Here is a 20124-nt window from a genome sequence, read left to right as displayed (position 1 = left end):
GGGGAGCTTCCCAGTGGCCTGGGTTTGGGAAGTCTAGTTCTTTGCCTGCCGTCCAAAGTAACATCTGGACTTAGCATAAGTTTTTTGCAGAAAGCAGCCTTCCTCAGCCCATGAAACTCCCTCTGTGTTTCTGAATCCCGTGGGCCTAATGACTTCAGTCAGGCCGACAGCCAGCATGAAAAGACTTCGCAAGGAACTTGTTCCCTTTTGTATCATATGCTCATCTCCTGTACCCTTTTTGCTCATCTGCAGTTTCTGGAAAAGATCATGTCTCGTTTCAGCGTTGCAGTTAAGCACCTCTGACACTAAGTAGAGATTCCCAAAGTGGATGGAGGTACAATCTGGCTTAAGTGTTGCAAGAGTACCACCCTCTCCCACCCTCCTGGAGTGGGTGCGTCCTGCCAGCAGAGACCACAATTAAGAAGAAGGTGGTGATCTGATTCTCACATCTCTCATAATTATACAAGGAACAAAACGTAGTTTTCTTTTTCGTTCTTTTCCTTTTCATGTTTATTTATTGTTGAGAGAGAGAGACGGAGTGCAAGTGGGCAGGGAAGGGGGCAGAGAGCAAGGGAGACACAGAATCTAAAGCGGGCTCCAGGCTCTGAGCTGTCAGGACAGAGCTCGAACTCAGGATGCCAGCCTCGAACTCAGGAACCGCAAGATCATGACCTGAGCTGAAGTCGGACACTTAACCAACTGAGCCACCCAGGCGCCCCCAAAATGTAGTTTTCAATTAAAAAAAAAAATCCAGGTTGCTTTTTCTATCTGCTCAAATCCTGGTAATTTTTACAAAATCTATCTTAGTTACCCAGGGCGAGGTCAGACAACTACAGATGTTAGTCTCTTGGAAGTCTTTTTTTTTTTTTTTTAATTTTTTTTTTTCAACGTTTATTTATTTTTGGGACAGAGAGAGACAGAGCATGAACGGGGGAGGGGCAGAGAGAGAGGGAGACACAGAATCAGAAACAGGCTCCAGGCTCTGAGCCATCAGCCCAGAGCCTGATGCGGGGCTCGAACTCACGGACCGCGAGATCGTGACCTGGCTGAAGTCGGACGCTCAACTGACTGCGCCACCCAGGCGCCCCGTCTCTTGGAAGTCTTGAAACAGGTGAAAGTACAGCCCTGGGCCAACAGCATCAGCATCATCCAGAGGCTTTGTGAGAATGCACGTTCTCAGGTCCCACTCCAGACCCATCGAATCAGAAACTCTGAGGGTGGGGCCCAGCCGTCTGCGTTTTAACAAGCCCTGGAACAATCCTGATGCATGGCTCAAGGTTGAGTATCACTGACGTAAAGGATTAAATATCTAAATTACTGATTCCTTCATTCATAAGACATTGACTGAGTGACTATTTGCCAGACACTCTGGGACAACAAAGGGGATTTATAAGGAACTCCTTCCTTAAACAGCTCACAGTCTTCCCTTCTCTTGCTATATGACCAAACACTTGAAAAGAAAGCAGGAATTTGAAGACACCAATCCAAGGAATGGAAATCATTCTTTACATGTAACTCTTTTCAACGGACAAGAGGTATACGAAAATTGTCCCTGCCGCCGCCCCCCCCCCCCCAGGAATGATCATACTCCCAAAATCGTAACTTTTCCGAAGTAAGTAAATGTGTGTATTTAATATATCATGCACAGCTGGCTCAGCCTTTTAAGCTTAAAAAAAAAAAAGATGATGTGATTTCACCATGAATGAAATACAGAATTACCTTAAAGATTCACTTAGATTCGCACCTGTCTTTTATAAACAAACTCATCTGTCATTTCGTCCTGTTGATGAAGTAGGAGTTTCTGTAAATCTACATAAGTCATAACAGCTAAGATGTTCTGTGTGCTTCCTCTGGCTAGGCTTGGGGATATTTCTACATTTGATCTTCTCCTGACCTTATAAAGTAGATGCAGCAAACAAACGCAGTCAGTAGAAGAACAGAGGCCGAACGAGGCAGGAAATAGGCCTGGACCCATCCCTTAACCTCACGCCAATTACCTTCCTGTGCTGTACTCCCAGCCCCGTTAGGTCATTTTGTTGCTCATTAAAACTACTGGTTAAATGGGAAAACATAAAAGGAAATACCACCCTCCCCTAATAGATTTCTAGTATGAAACCACTGGGTCAAGTTCAATAGAGGGATTTATTTTTAAATGTGAAAGGTCATGCTAGATTTCTCCTTCAGTACCATAGATAATTAGGAGCTGGCCATAAAGCCTTTATGGCGGCCTGCGAGAAATCTGCGGCATGCTCAATAGATCCAGCTTTGAGAAAACGCTCCACATTTGCTCTTTTCTCAGGGTGCCCCAGTGATGGTCAATGACTCACTGCAACACTATCAGGGCAGATGATTTTCCTGTGGTTAGCAATGAACTTGAGTTAATCCAGCCAAGCCCGGGCTCTTGTGACTGTAGCTGCCCAGTTAATCCGGCAGCCACGGGGGTGAAGGGGGTGACTGATGACCATAGACGACATCAAAGCTGTCTGGCGGGACCAACAACACACTCAGACCCTGGCATGGGCACCAGGCCTGCCCTGGCTAGCAGAGTTCATCCGCCACATAGGACTATCCTTCGTTTACACGGGTGTCACGGGTCACCCACGTTTTGGCAAGCGAGAGGCATCAGGAGGCCACATCCGCTTACTGCATCCTTGCAAATCACCTGGTGACTTCAGTCATACACCACCAGGGAAATGGAAAGTCCACGTGGGCCGTGTCGAAGGGTATCTTTTAAGCCACATACAGAGCATGCAACTTGAGGTGACCTGAAATGCATCCGCCTTTCCCACTGGCCTTCTGTCATCAAGGCTTTTTAGAACACAGAGCCCAACCCCTATCTATTTCTAATTCAGGGGTGCTTGCTGGCTTCTGCCGAGACACCGATTTGATTGGTGGCATTCTGTGGAGCTAGAGACATAAGAAGGTGAGCTCACAAATGTATGATTCATTTCAGGATTCTGAAATGAGAAACGCACCTATCAGTGGCACACCGGGGGCTGGGAGATTCTGAGAAAGCATTTCATGCATATAAATGGGACACCGATGAAAAAATTTGCTGGTGGTGACAATCCCGGAGCCAGGGACCACCCCACTGTGCTCTCCACCCTCGTGGAGTGACGGCTCTGCGGGAAACCGCGGGGATTAGACGTTCCCGCGTTTGGACACCCATATGCCGCCTCATTTATCTACCTGTGACAGGGACAGTGCTGGAAGAGAATCAAAAGATGACAAATTGCTTCTGGTTTTAAAGGAGCTGTTCAGGCTGGGTGTATGCCCAGGGGGAACCGGTTCTCATGCCAGGAGCCATCACTCCATCCCGTCATAAGGCCACATTTTGGCAAACACCAGCCAGCAGATGACTGCTGTCTCCTTTCACCGGTGGATTTAAAGACACTTGCTCTGAAAGCCTGAAATCCAGTCATTCTGTAGCATGTGCAGCAGAGAGCGGTCCTGCCCACACACTGCAGTGAGGCAGGACGGCAGGCGTTAGACAGGAATTCCAGATGAGAGGGATTTTTCCCATGTTGAGGCAGACAGATAACAGGGGAAGGATTCTGTAGGATTCCAGAGCAGAGATACAGTATCAGCAAATGACGCTGGGAAAGACAGACTTGTGTGAGATAAACGGACAAAAATTTCTAGGATGCCGGCCACTGGAATCTGCTTTTGTGGATACAGCTGGTGGTCCAGCCAATGCTGGCTCTCGTCTGGCTGTGACTCTTCTTCTTTCCAGCCGATGCTGCCTCTCTGGGAATGACCATGTAATCCATGGCCAACACACTCAGTCCTCTGGAGGTGAACTTTCCTCAGCCAATCCAGTTTGTGTTTCTTCTCTGCCATAGGCTGGCGTTTGCAGGGCTGGAGAAGCCCTCACTGCTTATGTAGAGAGATGTCGGGTGCTCTTGTCAGCGTTACACTCGTGTTTACTCATTTTAGCTTCCTGACCACCTCTAAGACAGGTACCGATATCATCGTCATCTTGTAGATGAGAAAACTGAGGCATGGAGAGCTTGAGGGATGGGCTGATGGGGAGCAGAGCCATAAGTACAGCAAGGCAGCTTGGCTCCAGGGTCTGGCTTGTGCCTAACCCCTGTGGTGCTTCCCTAATCCAGTCCTCTTTCAAATATAACAGCTGAACCTCACCACATGGGCACTGATTTGCCTAGGTCCTCCTCCTGCCCCAGGCCCAACCCTCTAGAAGTCACGGACGGCCGGAGCTGGAGCACAGAGCCTGCAATGTGAAGAGACAGAGGCTCATCTCCAGTCCCTTATTTGTTGCTAAATTCAGGCCAGACGTTCCAACGTTTATTTTGTGCCTGTTGGTTTTGAACATTCCACCATGTTGCCCCAGACTGCTTCAGAGATGGTCTCTGTGTTCTCCTCTCTCAGACAAGCACCTGGCCCTCTCCCTCATACCTCTCCTGTCTCGGGCAAGGCGCCTGCTGCCAGGGACTGACGTTCTCTGCCTCGCCTCATCATGCATTTCAGCTAAAAACTCCTTTTTCCACATGGCAGCAAGGCATATTTATAGCACAAGTCACATGCCAAGGCGTGTTCAAGTTATTCATTTCTAAGAATAACCATGGAGCAGAACCACCATGGCCATTCCACAGAGGGGCAAAGAGAGGCGGGAGGTCACAGCAAGGTTGCAAAGGAGTCCTAAATTGCCAGGTCTCTTGAGCCACTTATATACAATTCTCTTTCCAGATTGCTTCCTCCCATCTTCCTGTTTAACAGACTTATCTGAGGCCTGGGAATGAGAGATGTTATCAAGATCAAATTGTATTGTATCTGCGTCTATAATCCAGCTCTCAGAATACTAACAAGCAACTCTAAGCTCTGGTGGCAGGAACGTCAATGCTCAGCTTTCTGCCAAACCCCATTCTCATTAGTAGGTTTACACGCATGAAACACATACTTGGAGTTTCTGGCCCGCACAATTCTCTCAGCACTGGTTGTCACTAATCAGAATGCTGAACGGATTTATTCTCATGCAGAACACAACCAAACGCCTACGGCGGCTGCTAAAATGACCGTAACTTTGTCCTGATGGAATCTGCTGGCCAGGAAATGAAAGGGTGGATCATGACCCAGAAGCCGACTGAATACTATTCCTTCAGAATCAGAACTGGTAAGACTGTGTTTCAAATGGTTATTACAGAAAGCTTGGACCCCATGTGAGGCAGACACGACAAAGCCGGACAATGTGCTGGTTGCCTCTAGGTCCGGGATTAGAGACGGTAAAGGTTAGAAGTTGCATAAAAGTACACCTGCCTCCAATATTTTGCTGCTGCTGTGCATTACCCCTCCCCCCTCCCCCCCCCCCCCCCCCGGGTTCTCTGTTCATGGAGAATGCACTGAGCTCACATTCAGGAGTCCTGAGTACTAATCCCAGCTCTGCTCCTATCCATCAGCGACCTTAGGAAAGTCGCCGAACTTCTCTGAGCTTCCAAATCTGGGAAGCCAGCCTCTATCAGTCGTTATCATGGTGAAAATGAAAAAGCTACTAGTGAGTGCTTCGTAAAGGGCAAGATACCGTAGAAATCGAAGATGTTTCTATAGATATACGATCACCCTCAAAAGGCCGGAGTGAGAACAGAAGCCTCTAATCTCTGTATTCAAAGGAAACATCTTAGAGAGATGCTGCTGCTAAGTGGCATTTGGAGTGGCCACAGAAGGCGGTCTATGTGACATCACTCAAAAGGAGGCCAAGGGGTGCTCTTCTCCTTGTTCGCCCTCCTCCTTATGTTCTCCTCTGAGTCCTGTCTCACCATTCAGTGTAAAGCTTGACACATAGTGGGTACTCATAACCGTGAGACAAATCAAGGAATGCCACTCTAAGGATTTTAATCCCTAATGCAGAAAATTCCCATGAGGGAAGGAAAGGGGCTCAGGGGGTAGTTTCTGGAAGCCTGACTCTATGGTGACCAGCCGACTCAGACCCAGGGGACTTCCCAAGACAAGCTGTTCACTCTACCAAGTGTCATACTTGAGTATCCATTTTCCCTCCTCCAAGAGGGCAGGGAATAAGGTATCTGAACTAAAGGAAGTCTGGAGGGAGGCATGTGTGTCTCTGAGTTCCTAAAGAGTAGATCCCTAGAGATTTATCGTCTTAACATTCCCCCAGCCCCCCCCCCCCTTTGCCCCCATTAGCTGCAGCCCCCCCCCCCCCTTTGCCCCCTAGCTGACACCACCTTCTCGCTGTCAGGAATCCGACAGAATCACATCCCTTCTATTTTTCTGGCATCAGATTATCACCTTTAAGATATTTCCCTGAGTCCTGTCAGTGGCTTCCTGCCACCAGCTAAATCTTCTACCAAACAACCCGAGGCATGTGGTACAAATCGGTAGGATGAGAACTTGGAATTGTCCGAAGTGCTCTGTGCAGGATTCACCAGGATACACGTGGATTGAGGGCTGACTGGTGCGCAGAGCAGGGAAATTGTACTTGGGGCTAGTGAGGAGTTGCGATCAGTGGGGATTTCCCCTTTAAAAACTTATAGCGAACGCCTGCCCGAGACCATTCAATATTCATAAATGGAAAGCAGAGATGGTGTTTCTGTTCCGCCAAGAGCAATAGCTATTTATCACAGCAAATGACTGAAATGGTTGTACGTACAATGCTTTACTCGGTGCTGTAAATTATGGTATATACAGAAGATTAAACTTAAGCCTAATGCTACCCTTGAGCCTCAACAGCTGAGTCCTATAAATGGCTACCCGTTAAGAAGAGAGAATCTTTTTCCTGGTTACTATTTAAAAGTGTATCTCTATTAAAAGCTTGTCTTAAACATAAATTACCAGGAAACCTGCCCCTGGCCCCAGGCAGGCTCCTTCTTGGGCACTGACTCATGGTGTCACATCTACATGACACAGTGACAGGCCTGAGACTTGAAGCATGTGCCGCGCCGACCTCCAGAGGGAAGGCAGAGCCGACAGAGGCAAGAGGGACTCACAGTGCGCAGAATGAGCGTTCATTCTGGGCTCTGCCAGACCTTAAAGCCGTAAGGAGACTTTCCGAATTCGAATGATCCTGAATCCCAAACCACTCCAAAGAGAGTATTTCTTCTGCTATCTGCCGTTCTGTGAGGTATCATGGAACCCCGACCGAGGGCTGAGGCCCCTATCTTCCTAGCTAAATTTTATTCTCCAAGCACTTGTTACTCCAATGTGGTCTGTGTGCCAAAAGCACCAGCATATTACGCGGAGGCATATCAGAAATATAGACATACTTGAATCCAGAATCTGCATTTTAGCAATTTAGCATTTTGCAAACCCCTGGGGGATTCATACGCACATTAAAGTTTGAGAATCAAGGGATAAGTAAGCAGGTGTCAGCAGGGAGGAGCCCCTTCATTTCCTCACTGAAAATCATTACACATGACGAACAGGATTTATGGGAACAGGCCCTAGCAGTAGAGCACGGGATTCTGCATTCTCTTTTATCCAATGCCACTTCAGAACATTTTCAGGAACTTGAGAGACAGATTCTTTCTTTCTTTTCTTTTCCTCCTTTTTCTTTTCTTTTCTTTTTTTTTTTTTTGAGATTTTAGAGGGATTTATACAAAAATAGTTAAACTACAATTTAAAAGAATTTGTTTTTGAGATAGATTTTTACAAACTGGAAATAAACATGTCACTCTGAACTTGACAGATGTCCAAAAACACCCCAGGGTGTAAAATAGAGTGAATTAGCAAAAAGTTTATGGTTTATAAATCAATCGGGGTACCTCTAATCCCCCTGTGAGTGAGTAGGCTGAGAACGCATGGCAACGTTGTGGGCCACGATTTCAACTCTTTATTGTCATTACCAGTTGACTTAAGACAAAAGTGTGCAAAAGTGTTTGTGCTGCTTGAGGACACAGAAATCCTGGAAAACCATAGCCTTTCTTGGAAGAGAAATTACTGTTTAGTATGCATATTAAAAACTTAATGGCAATCGCCAAATAAGATTAAAAAATAGATTTATATATAGATAGATGTAGAAATAAAATAAAATCTATTGTGGTCAAACTAGCAAATGAAAAATGGAGAGAATGGACTTTTACAAAAGCTAGCTATATGCTGTTTACAAGAGAGCTGTCCAAGACAAGATGACAAAGAAAAGTTGAAAATAAAAGACTGGAGAGATAAGGTAAATACATATTGACCAAAAGAAAACTGGGTAGGAGAGTTAATCAGATACAATAGGACCTAAGGGAAAAGTTAATAGGATGAAGATTCCACTACAAAAAAGCCATGTGTCATAAACCTATAGGTATCCAACAGTGAAGCCTCAATACTGTAGATCAAAAGCCGTCCAAGTTCCAGGAGAGACTGACACACTTACAACCATCATAGGAGACTTAAAACCCCTTTCTCAGAAATTACAGACCAAACAGACAAAAATGGCAAGGATACACAAGATCTGAACAACAAAATAATAAATATGTGGAACCTTGCACACAAAAGAGAGATTAAATAAATCTTCTAATCACCTAGGAAACATTTTTAAAAAATGGTCACATGCTAACTAGTTACAAAGGAAATATCGTTAAGTTATAAAATGGGTAACTGATAGCTAATGTTCTCTGGCCATCATAAACTAAGCCAAAAATAAAAAAATAAAACAACGGTAAGGCCTCCCCTACTACTCTTTGCATCTGAAAACTAAAGCCGCACTCCTAAACTGTGGCTGTGTGATTTTTTTTTTTCTCTATGTGTGGCCTAGGTGTTATGGGACCAGGTTAACTTACATAACATTTGTCAAGGGCCATCACCAGACACAGGAAACTCCCTAAGCCATGATAGCTTCATTGTTTTGTGCTTGGAACTAAAGTACAAACCAAAGGGAAGGTGAGGTACCTGAGTCCCAGAAAGAACGAAAGAGGGATGTGCATGGGTCCGTTATGACCCAGTGGTGCAGCACCAGGAGCGGCTACTGGCTCGTTCCCCAGGCCATGCCCTGTTGGCCGCACCATACACCCATCTCTTTCGGCTCACTGATGCTGGCTGGCTGGAGACTGGCCTGGACATGCTGCTGGCACCTGGGCAGGGGTGCTATTCTGCTGACGTGGAGTCTTACAATGAATAGTGTTCTGGAATAAACACTGCAGGTGACAGTTTGTACGAGGCCTTCTGGTTGCTTTTTCACAGGGCCAACCACTTCTGAAAAATGGTCAGGGAATGCTGCCTACGAGACACACAGGAAAAAATACAGGTCCATTTATCCTGTGGGGAGGAACGCACTTCCCCCCCCCCCCCCCAGGAATCCCTCAAAATAAAACCCAAACCAGACAGATGGTCCTCCCCCTGGACTGTGCTGCCAACCCAATACGATTCCAGTGCTGGTTGACTAATGAAACAAATATTAGAGAGAAAAACACCAAACAACGGAAAATGGATGGAATGCAGGATCAGGGTAATGTGGATCAAATCGAATTAATGACAGGTCTGTAAGCTCTGCGGGGGAGTGGGGGTGGGAGGCAGAAAGAGAGACGAGAAAAGAGAGGAGACGTGGCTCTTCTGCCTGTGTCGGGGGCACCTGTCGCGGTTGAAGCAGCACGGTGGTTTCCTGGCTCACAAACATTAGGGCAGCTCTCAGGGGCATCCCCCCCCCCCACCTCTGGACCTCCCTGCTGGTCTCCCAGGCCCTTGTGGCAAACACCACCTCCCTTCAGAGAGTAGCAGAGGCAAAGGTCTGTCAGAGGGATGGAGGTGCCCCACCTACAAAACCCCAGAGGGTCGCAGTGGTGAGGATCTGACAAGGCAGCTGGGAAAGCAGAATAAGAATTTGGAAGTGCTGCCATTCTTCTTCTTCTTCTTCTTCTTTTTAAATGTTTTTATTTATTTTTGAGAGAGACAGAGACAGAGAGCGTGAGCAGGGGAGGGGCAGAGAGAGGGAGACACAGAATCCGAAGCAGGCTCCAGGCTCCGAGCTGAGAGCACAGTTGTCATGAGGAGCTCGAACCCACGAATCACAAGATCATGACCGAAGCTGAAGCTGGATGCTCAACCGACTAAGCCACCCAGGCGCCCTTAAAAGCTGCCATTCTTAAACACACTGGTAACCTGACTCCTATGTACCTGCAGATAGTGCCGTCAAGATGACGCCCAGAGCTGACGGTAATGCGGGTCACTGAGTGAGGGGGCCAGTCTGGGCTGGCGTCAGCGCGACCCTACCGATGGCGGGGGTGCAGCACGCTCCTGCTGGAGGCAGGCACTTGTTGCGCAGGGTAACGCGTGGGGTGGGGAAGGCCACTTAGGGCGATGAGCAGGAACCATGGGCCCAACCCGAACGAAGCCACAGGCACCTCTGTAGGAGACTCAGGAATCTGAAGAACTAATTCCTGGGGGAGAAAAGCAAAGCATCTGTGATGCTAGTAAGCAAACCTGCCCCAGGGTCAGTCAGAAACCAAACCTGGGACAGAAACCTGTAGCTGCGGTTTTGTAAAACAAAGGCTATGGTTGCTTTCTCTGGGAAGAAAGGTCCTTCATTCCATGTGCAGCAGGATTCATCCCAGTGAAGTTGTTGGCTCAGCCTCTCATCATTCATTACCCCCAGTCTACATGCTCCCCCAGACCCATTTATTTCCCACGCGGCTCCTGCACTGCCTAACCGGCATACTTTTCCAAACAGCCCGGCTCTGTGCAAGACCACGGGGAAAGTCCGCCACAAACCATCCGCTGCAGCAGTTCCTCTGTTCCAGGACACCGTTAATTGTTAAGAAGTCAAATCAGTTTAACAGCACTTTTTTCCAGAGGAGGGGAGAAGAAATCTGCCATAGTAAATGTGCACACGATGGGGAGAACCACTTTGATTTTAGAAGCAATAGGGCTGGGGGCGCCTGGGTGGCTCAGTCAGTTAAGCATCAGACTTCGGCTGAGGTCATGATGTCATGGTCCGTGAGTCCAAGCCCCACGTCGGGCCCTGTGCTGACATCTCAGAGCCTGGAGCCTGCTTCGGATTCTGTGTCTCTTTCTCTCTCTGCCCCTCCTCTGCTCACGCTCTGTCTCTCAAAAATAAATAAGCGTTAAGTAAATCAATGTTTAAATAAACAAATAAACATTTTAAGAAAAGCAATAGAGCTTGGAACCTTCTTTAAAGTCCCTGAGATGAATCTATACATGGGCTCCTCGTATGGGATGCTCTGGGAGGTAACTGACTCTCAGTGACCCCAGCAAAACACTAAGGAGAATCAACTCCTTGAGAGAGGAGGCCCTTCTGAAAGGACAACTGTTCAGCAGGGGTCCAGCTTAGACAGGAGCTGGGCCCCAGCATGAGGGTGTGAGATGAAAATTATGTATAATCACCACATCCTTGAATGCCCTTCTGTTCATAAAGTACAGTGCACATGGCTGTGTGTGTGTGTGTGTGTGTGTGTGTGTGTGTAGGGGGGCGGGGAGTGGACTCTCTCTCTGTGGCCAGTTTTTCCTCCAGGTTTCTCTGCTCCAGCTCGGGATGAAGTGGAATTGTGTCTGGGGCCACATTTTTTGAAACAAAAGTGCATGATGATGATGATTACTACCCAGTGCCTGTGGCTGACTTCTGATAAATTAAGAATGGTGAGACTCCACAATGAAAGAGATGCTTCTGGTTTTTACTCCAAGACCTCAGAGCACATTAATCCGCTAACAGCTGCTGTGAACCTCCGGAGGAGATCTGGGTGCCGTGCTGCCCGTGCATACGCAGTCACCCCAAACTCTAGCGCTCGGAGTGCTGGTTCTCTGCTCCGGGGAGGAAATGCTGCTTGGGAAATCCTGCTCTCCTCATGGCTCAGGATGGGGAGAATTGCAAAGCGACCTTTTGAATCAGTGCTGGCAACATTCTTTCCTTGGATTTAAATAAAGCGATGACTGTTCCCCTAATTTTCCTCGGTTGATACAGCTCTCAGGAATGGAATGGTGTAGCCAGTGATGAGTCAGAAGCTGGGGGTCACGTTACAGGGACAGCCCTCCAGAAATCAGCTGTGGTCAGGGATCAAAGCGGCAGCCTCCCAAGCGCTCAACGAGGAAGGTCATTTCCCCCGTTGCAGCCTCTCCAACTGTATCTGAACAGAGACAGTCTTTCTCTTTCAAGGAGTGGAATCTGCTACATGAATATACTTGTTTACAGGTGGGATTTGGCTTCTTCACAAACAGCAAGCCAATTTTCCTTCATTGTTTGCTTCCTCCCTCCTTTCTCACAAGAGTCATTTTTTAAGAAGTATACTGAGGGGCATGTGGGTGGCTCAGTCGGTCAAGTGCCTTACTTTGGCTCAGGTCATGGCCTTGCGGTTCATGGGTTCGAGCCCCTCATCAGGCTCTGTGTTGACAGCTCAGAACCTGGAGCCTGCTTCAGATTCTCTGTCTCCCCCTCTCTCTCTGTCCCTGCCCTGCTCACGCTCTGTCTCTCTCAAAAATAAATAAACATTAAAAAAAAGTATATTGAGCACCAACTGTATATTCAGCGCTCATTATTAACACAGAGATGTGAGCGTGACGATAGGGTTCCTGGCTTCTTGAAACTACCTCTAGTCTGGGGTGTGTGTGTGTGTGTGTGTGTGTGTGTGTGTGTGTATGTATGTATGTAAGAGAGAGAGAGAGAGAAATGGGACAGACAAGTCAACAAGCATTTGTAGCAGCCATCACGTATGCTAATATTGGTGAAGTGGAGGGTGCACTCCTTCCTTCTACCTGACTGTGTAGCAAGTCAGGAAATGTGCTCTGTGCTGGGACTCAGGGATGCAGAAGACTCGACATCCAGTGTTCGCAAGTGACCCTGATGCACAGTGATCAGTCCCACAGAACGCAGGGCTGCCGGGGACAGAGGGACCAGCTGATGATTTGGGTGGGAGGCAGCTGAGCTCAGCACAAGTGTAGATGAAACACTTAGGGCACTGTCAGCCTAAAAAGAGGTCTATCAGTGATGTAAAAACGAAGTCACCTGCACTTGGAAAAAAATCTCAAGACACAACTAAGATGGCTATTGTCAAGGTCACTAACAGCCTATGATGGCAAATCTAGCAGCTGCTTATCTTTTCTCCGCTCACTCAACCTCTTGGCATTTGAAAGAAACGCTACGAAACGCTTTCTTGTCTTGACTTCCATGTCGTCATCCTCTGCTGCTTTTCCGGCCAGATCATTGGCCAAATCCCCTGCTAACTAATCCTAAATGTTGACCTCTCTCTTTTCTAATTCATCCCATCATCAAACTCTGTCAGCTCCATTTCCAGAACGGACCTCAAGTTTATCCTTTTCTGTCTATCTGCACAGCTCTGCATTTGTCCCTAGGAGGTTTCCCAGGCTCCAAGCAGCCAAAGTGATCTTCTAAAAATACCAACCAGATTATGTCTTTCGCTCACTCAGTGCCCTCAGTGTCTTCTCACAGAACCCAAAATAAAACCCGCACTCTGCACTCTGGCTTCCAAGGCCCCATCGTTCTGTCCCCACTCACCTCTCCTGCTGTGCTCTCTGCTGGGACATGCTTCATATGACTTGATTGCATTGTTGTTTATGTCATTTAACCTAGCAGAACGTAAGCTTCTGGAAAGCCATGCCCTCGTTTGTGCTGGCCACCACTGCACCTGCAGCACCAGAACAACGCCTGCCATGTTGTAGGTGCTTCGTACATATGTTCCAAATAAATGAATGAGTCAAAGCCACGGGGCTCTGAAGAAGGGAATCCATAAGACTCAGCCTTCAAGAAACAGGCTTCGATGAGATTGCAAGTAGAAGGGCTTTTTTTTCAATTAAAGATGAATTCAATAATCCCAAGGTTATGAAGATCCTTTTGATTTAGCTTGAAATTTGAGCTGAACCATTACATCTGCTGTTCTAAAAAAAAATTTTTTTTTAATGTTTATCATTTATTTTTGAGAGGGAGAGACAGAGTATGAGCAGGGGAGGGGCAGACAGAGAGGGAGACACAGAATCTGAAGGAGGCTCCAGGCTCTGAGCTGTCAGCACAGAGCCTGACACGGGGCTTGAACTCATGAGCCATGAGATCATGACCTGAGCTGAAGTTGGACGCTTAACCGACTGAGCCACCCAGGCGCCCCACATCTGCCATTTATTTATTCACATTTCTACTTAATTCACAGAAACATGCAAAAAGGGAATTTCAGTAGATTTAGATGAAATCACCTGTTGGTGCATCTTGTGGATCTGCTCATGTGTTGGAAATAAAGGAGAACGTAGCAGGCAGAACTGATGGGGATACCCTCTCCACCTCTTCCACAAGCTCCCTCCTTTTCACTTGTTGATATGTAAAGGTCTATTCAAATGCTGCGGCTGAAGCTCTAAACACACTCACCATAGCTGATTTATTTCTCCCTTCTTTGGTCCCTCAATATTGTGCCCAAGTTCTTCACCTATGCCAGTAAGCAGACAAGGTCAGCAGCGTACGTGAGAAAGATGGGGCTCAGCTGCCCGAGAGCACCTGCCATTTTGTGTGCAGTGTCCCACAGGGGACAACAACGACCTTTCTGTATCCCGGTCTAGTTACAGGGTTGCGGGGAGTTCGAGACCCAAAACATTCAATCCCTACAGTGGTTAAAGTGACTTGAGTCAGACAGAGGTTGGAACCCTGGTTCTGCCACTTACATCAGGCTGATCTTAGGCAAAGGTCTCAAATCCTCTGAATTTCCCTTTCCTTTGGTGTGTGATGGGGATAATATGACCACGGACCTTAGGGTGGTGGGAGGATTAACTAACACATAATAAGGCTCAGCACGATAATAAGGCTAGCTCATAATAAGTGTTTACTATGTGTATTAGCTCTGTTATCATTGTTGTTACTGGTACTGTTGTTTTCCACTGGCAAAGGACCAAGAAAAGTCGGGGTTTGGGACCAGGTCAACCTGCTCTGTTCCAGACCTGGCATTAACTGTAACTTGAGCGGTTGCAAGAGCAAAATATAAACATCTGAAGTGGCGCAAAACGTAGTCCTACTTTGTTGTAGATTCTCTCAGATGTAATGCTTGACTTAAGGTATAACCCATTTGTTAATCAGTCTGTCCGTCATTCTTTCCATGGGGATCTCTGTAGGATCTATTAGAGGGATTTCCTCAGGATCTGTTGCACGATCCACACTTTACCAGGGATGATGGAAAGATGAAATAAGAAGAAACAATGACAGATACTGTTTCTGATCATAAGGAGCCCAAAAGACCTATCAGTCTAGGAGTTAATTCTGGGTCGGGGGTACAGTCATCAAATTAAAGTTAAAAAAGGATTCTACTAACAAAATAAAGTTTGCACAGATTCACATGCTCTAGCCAAACCTTATTGATTAGTGCTGTCAGACTCGACAAAGAAGATGTTCGACGACAACCATTTCCTTTAATCATTTCATACTTCTCTGGTGTAAATAATCCACTCTCATAAAAGGCAACGAACAATAATAACAAACGGAAATTTAATCTCCACAAACAGATCCGAGTGAATTGACACCGAAACCCAAACAGCTGTGCAGGGGCAATCGACACCTTCAGAAAGGAAGTCCTGCAGGATAATTAGCTGGAGATGATCCCCCAGGAGCCCAGGGGGCACTGACACTCAGAGGGACTGGCCTTCTCTATGGCTCAGAAGCACAAATGGTTTGTTTCCTCCTCAACTAGGGGTCACCTGGAGATAGACAAAATAAAAAGAACGATTGCAGGAAACCCTGGAACCTCATTAATGAGGCTCCCACGTATCGTGCTGCCGGGCTGTGCTGCTCTCGGTACCCAACTGACACTGGCTGGCATCTGGATGCGTGTGGAAGGAATGGAGGTGAGTCGCTGTCACTCATTCATTTTCCCGCTCAGCCTCTCTGCTTTGGCTCACAGTTCATTAAATTCTACTGCATCACCATCAACATGCAAAACAGCTACTTGAAGGGCATTCAAAAATATAATCAGGAAAGGGAATAAAAAGCCCTCTCTGAGAAAGAGGGGAAAAATTAATCCTCTTCTATTGAATGACATCTAGGTTCTTTGGTTCTAATACACTTTTTTTTAAAGTGGTGGCGACATCCAGGGATTATCTCTGTCTGATGAATGGAGTGTGGGGCTGCATGGCTCTCTGCTTGGAGAACAAGCACCAAATGTGGCCAAGAGAATTTGAAGGATCTGTGTGTATCACGAACACGCTATTTCTTTTGCCTTTTTTCTCCTTTTCTGATTTTGAGGTGGGAAAAACTGCAGCTTATGGGTCTCTAAGATAGCTTGTTTTATGCTTTGCATATGAACGTGATGGGAAATTATCCTGGTGACCAGCTCCGTGGAAGCTGAAATAGTAAACTTTCTACATGCTGCCGTGTGTGTGCTTTCACAGTAGTTATTTCTGGGCTTCATGTGTGTGTGCGCACACACTCATTTTAATGTGGAGAAGAATTTAAATATAGAAAAGCACAGAATACGCTATGACACATGGAGGTGTTATCTTTTATGGCAGTAGTTTTCAACTGGGGGCAATTTTGCCCCTCAGGGGACACCGGCAATGGTTGGAGACAGTTTTGGTTGTCATGACCGAGGGCAGGGGCAGCTACTGGCATCTAGGAAGATCGAGGCCAGGAGAACGGTTCAGCACCCTGCACAGCACAGCACAGAGCATTATCCAGGCCCTGATGGGAACAGTGTTGCTGGACAGTAGGACATTATGCAACCATATTAGGACATAAGGAGAGAAAATAAATCATCCTCCTTTCATTTGGACAAATCCTACAACTTCCTAAATGTTCAACCCAATTGCAAAACTACAACTTAAACCTATTATTCTTCTCTTTGATTGCAATATTCCTAATTGTTAGGGGTGTGCAACTACTAAATGTGATAAAAATATTTTTTCCATGGGAGGCACCTTGCACCTCGTTTTGAGCTTATATACATGCCTGTGCACACTGATGAGACCCCTACACACACATGCACACCTGCACGCATATACCACACACACAGAATGGTCTTTCTGGAAAAATGGCAGCAGTGCTCTCTCTGGGATGAGGGTGGGACCCACAGCAGCACTGACACAAGAGGAAGAGTCACACGCATCACCTTCCTCCTCTGCTTTCATCACAAGTGAAGACCCTTGGGACAAGATTTCATTACAAAGCTCTGCAGCTTATCATTTGGTTAATGACAGCATAACTTTTTTCTTTTTTCTTCTCTAAAAAAATGCTTATTTATTTTGAGAGAGAGAGACACAGCATGTGCGCATGTTCGAGCAGGGGAGGGGCAGAGAGAGAGAGAGAGAGAGAGAGAGAGAGAGACAGAGAATCCCAAGAAGGCTCTGCACTGGGCTCGATCCCACAGACCATAAGATCATGACCTGAGTTGAAATCAAGAGTCAGATGCTTAACCATCTGAGCCACCCAGGTGCCCCAGCTTTTTTCTTTTCTTTTTTCTCTTTTTCTTATTATTTTTTAAATGTTCATTTATTTTTGAGAGAGTACAAGTGGGGGAGGGGCAGAGAAAGAGGGAGACAGAAGATCTGAAGTGGGCTCTGTGCTGACAGCAGAGAGCCCAATATGAGGCTCAAACTCAAGAATGGCGAGATCAGGACCTGAGCCATGGTCAGACGCGTAACTCCCTGAGCCACTCAGGTGCCCCCCGACTTTTCTCTTTGTAACCACACTTTGTTTCACAATTGTACTAAGTATTTTCCAAATGCAAATTCTTTTCATCATTACAACAACCTTGCCAGGTAAACCACTCTACCCATTTTAAGAATAAGGAAACTGAAGCACAGTTTGGGCAGGGCAAAGTAACCTGCCCAAGGTCACACAGTTAATAAACGGTTGTGCTGGAACTTGATTCCAAGCAGACTTATTCCAGAGAGGCTATTCCCAACCATGAGGCAGTCACATCATGGCAGCATATTAAGCTACACCTTGGGCTGGACAGCTGTGAGGACAGGGATGCCTGCTGAGTGGGATCAGGGCTCCCAAGGTGAGGCTTTTTGTTTCCATTTCCCTCTTTCTGTGACTATCCCTAAATAACCTCATCAACTCACCTAAGGGGCTTCAGAAACAAAGCTATCCCTCAAAATCCTAGATCTTCTGAGCAGGGGGTTAAAAAGCATCTAAAGGACCCTTGCATGGACTCAGGAAGTAGACCTCAGGGGGCCACACAGGTGGGGTGGCTCAGAAGGTGGCCCCCAAAGAGCCTCCGCCTCCAGGCCAAGCACAGGGCCTTTTATACCTGGGACATCAGCGTGGGGCCCAAAGTGAGGAGCGACGGGAATGCAGAGAGTCCTGGCAGTGGGGATTCTGTACAGCCACGTGACCAGAGCAGGATGGACCCTGGCAGGGGCCCCAGAGAGGTACTGGGAGCTTTGCGGCATTTCCAAAGGAGCTGACACTGGGGCCTCATGTGCATGTAAACCATATCTATAAAGCCAGACCCTTGGGACTCCTGGCAATGTAATCATCTTCAGGCTGACAATTCTTGTCTTCAAGAGTATGTGAAGCTGAAGATGAATCACAGGCCAGCAACTGTAGGCTGACCTCAGCGTGCACGCCCCCAGAGACGGGGCAAGACATGAAGACAGGACGCATCTGACCGAATCGGTTTTCCCATTTTTCATAAGAAACATTCAACTTAATAAGAAATAGCCATACTTTATTGACGATAATAGCTCCCCTTTCTTTGTTTCCTTCCCATGTGCCAGAAAACTCTACTATATCTCTGTTCCTCATGGTAACTCTGCGAGGCAGGAACTGTCACCTTCATTTTAGAGGAAAATGATGCTCAGAAAGGTCATGCAATTAGCCCAAGGTTACACAGAGAGTAAATGTTAGTCAAGATTCTAACCCGGGTCTGTTTGACTACAAAATTCATGATTTTTCCACTATGGCTTTCAATGTTTCACATTACCATCAACCTTCAAAGTCCCCCAGAGCCAAATGCCTAAATACACGTGTGTATTTTTTCAATTTCACTTAAATACGCAGGGCACTGAGACCTTGCATATTGCCATTCACCCATCTCCCTGTATATGCCAGGATCCATAAAACCCAGGAGCTGAATCACACGTACTGAGAATGAGTAAGTTTCTAAGAGAACATATCGTCCAGTCCTGTGTCATTTAAAACGTGACAAGTCCAGGGTCTCAGGGCCAGGCAGGGCTGAACTGGGCTTTGTTCCCGGGCATACTGGCCCCAGGGTTATGTCTCTCCCTGCACCATAGCTCTGCTTCCTGGGGTCAGGCTGGTGATGATGAACTCATTTCTGGGGGCTGGCTGGGAACACAGGGCTAAAAATGCACGTCCCTGGTCCTGGAAGGATCCGAGAAGACAGCAGATGTGCTGACACAGTCCACAGATAACTGAAGTGCACGGCAGAAGGTGAGACGTGGCACAGGACAACAGAAGTCTATGGATACTAAGAGGGATGAATCACGTCCAACTGGGGGCAATGGGGAACGAGGCCATGCAGGAAGAGGGAGGAAATGAACCCGGGCTCTGGGTGTATTTGCAAACCAGTTATTCTGCACCAATGACTCCGTGAGGCAGACAAGGTGGAAAGACAGAGGCAACCTGCCCAAGGTCACACAGTTAACGTGAATTGCTTTGTCTGCCTCCCACCCCATGTCCTTTCCATCACAACAAACTGCAAAGGCTGTTCTATGGAAGCCCTGGCAGGTTGGGAGTCAGGACAGGCCGGGTAGGTGGGGTTCGAGCCCCTGTACAAAGTTCAACCCCAGTGGTCTGCTTTGCATATATATTTAGAGATCAGCGGTTCTTCATGAGATTCCTTTTGGAAAAAAAAAAAGCTCTGCTGCTAATAAAATAGAGTTTGAAGACCTGTACTCTCATGCGCCACGTGGTGATTGAATGGGGTGGGTCTTGGAGGGGGCAGGGCAGGGAGGTCATGCAGACAGGCAGTGAGGGACGATGGCTAAGCCAGCAGACTATGTACTTCCTTCCCTCTGGAGTGATGCTGCCTGCATTCCTAATCAGGCTCTACACCTGCCTAGCTCTGAGACCTCAGGCAGGGTGCTCCTGAGCCTTGGCATCCTCACGTTCGAAACAGGGATCATACTGGTACCTCTTCGTAGGGCCGTTGAGAGGATTACATACTCAAAGATAGGGAAAGTGCACAGCACAGTACCTGGCATTTAGCACAGTGTCATTCTTATTAACTTGTTGAAGAGAGCAAGGCTAGTCATAGGAGATAAAACAGCACG

The 20124-nt window shown here is 47.1% G+C and overlaps 1 protein-coding gene across 6 annotated transcripts in view; it reads right to left on the bottom strand.

The window, feature by feature from the left end:
- ATXN7L1 (ataxin 7 like 1) overlaps positions 1 to 20124 on the bottom strand; it is a 248296-nt gene that overhangs the window by 138803 nt on the left and 89369 nt on the right. The gene's annotated exons all lie outside the window — the stretch shown is intronic.

The sequence above is a fragment of the Leopardus geoffroyi genome, chromosome A2, assembly GCF_018350155.1.
Source record: "Leopardus geoffroyi isolate Oge1 chromosome A2, O.geoffroyi_Oge1_pat1.0, whole genome shotgun sequence".
Taxonomy (NCBI): domain Eukaryota; kingdom Metazoa; phylum Chordata; class Mammalia; order Carnivora; family Felidae; genus Leopardus; species Leopardus geoffroyi.
Note: the sequence above shows the minus strand (reverse complement) of the source record. Positions and strands in the feature narration are given on the sequence as shown.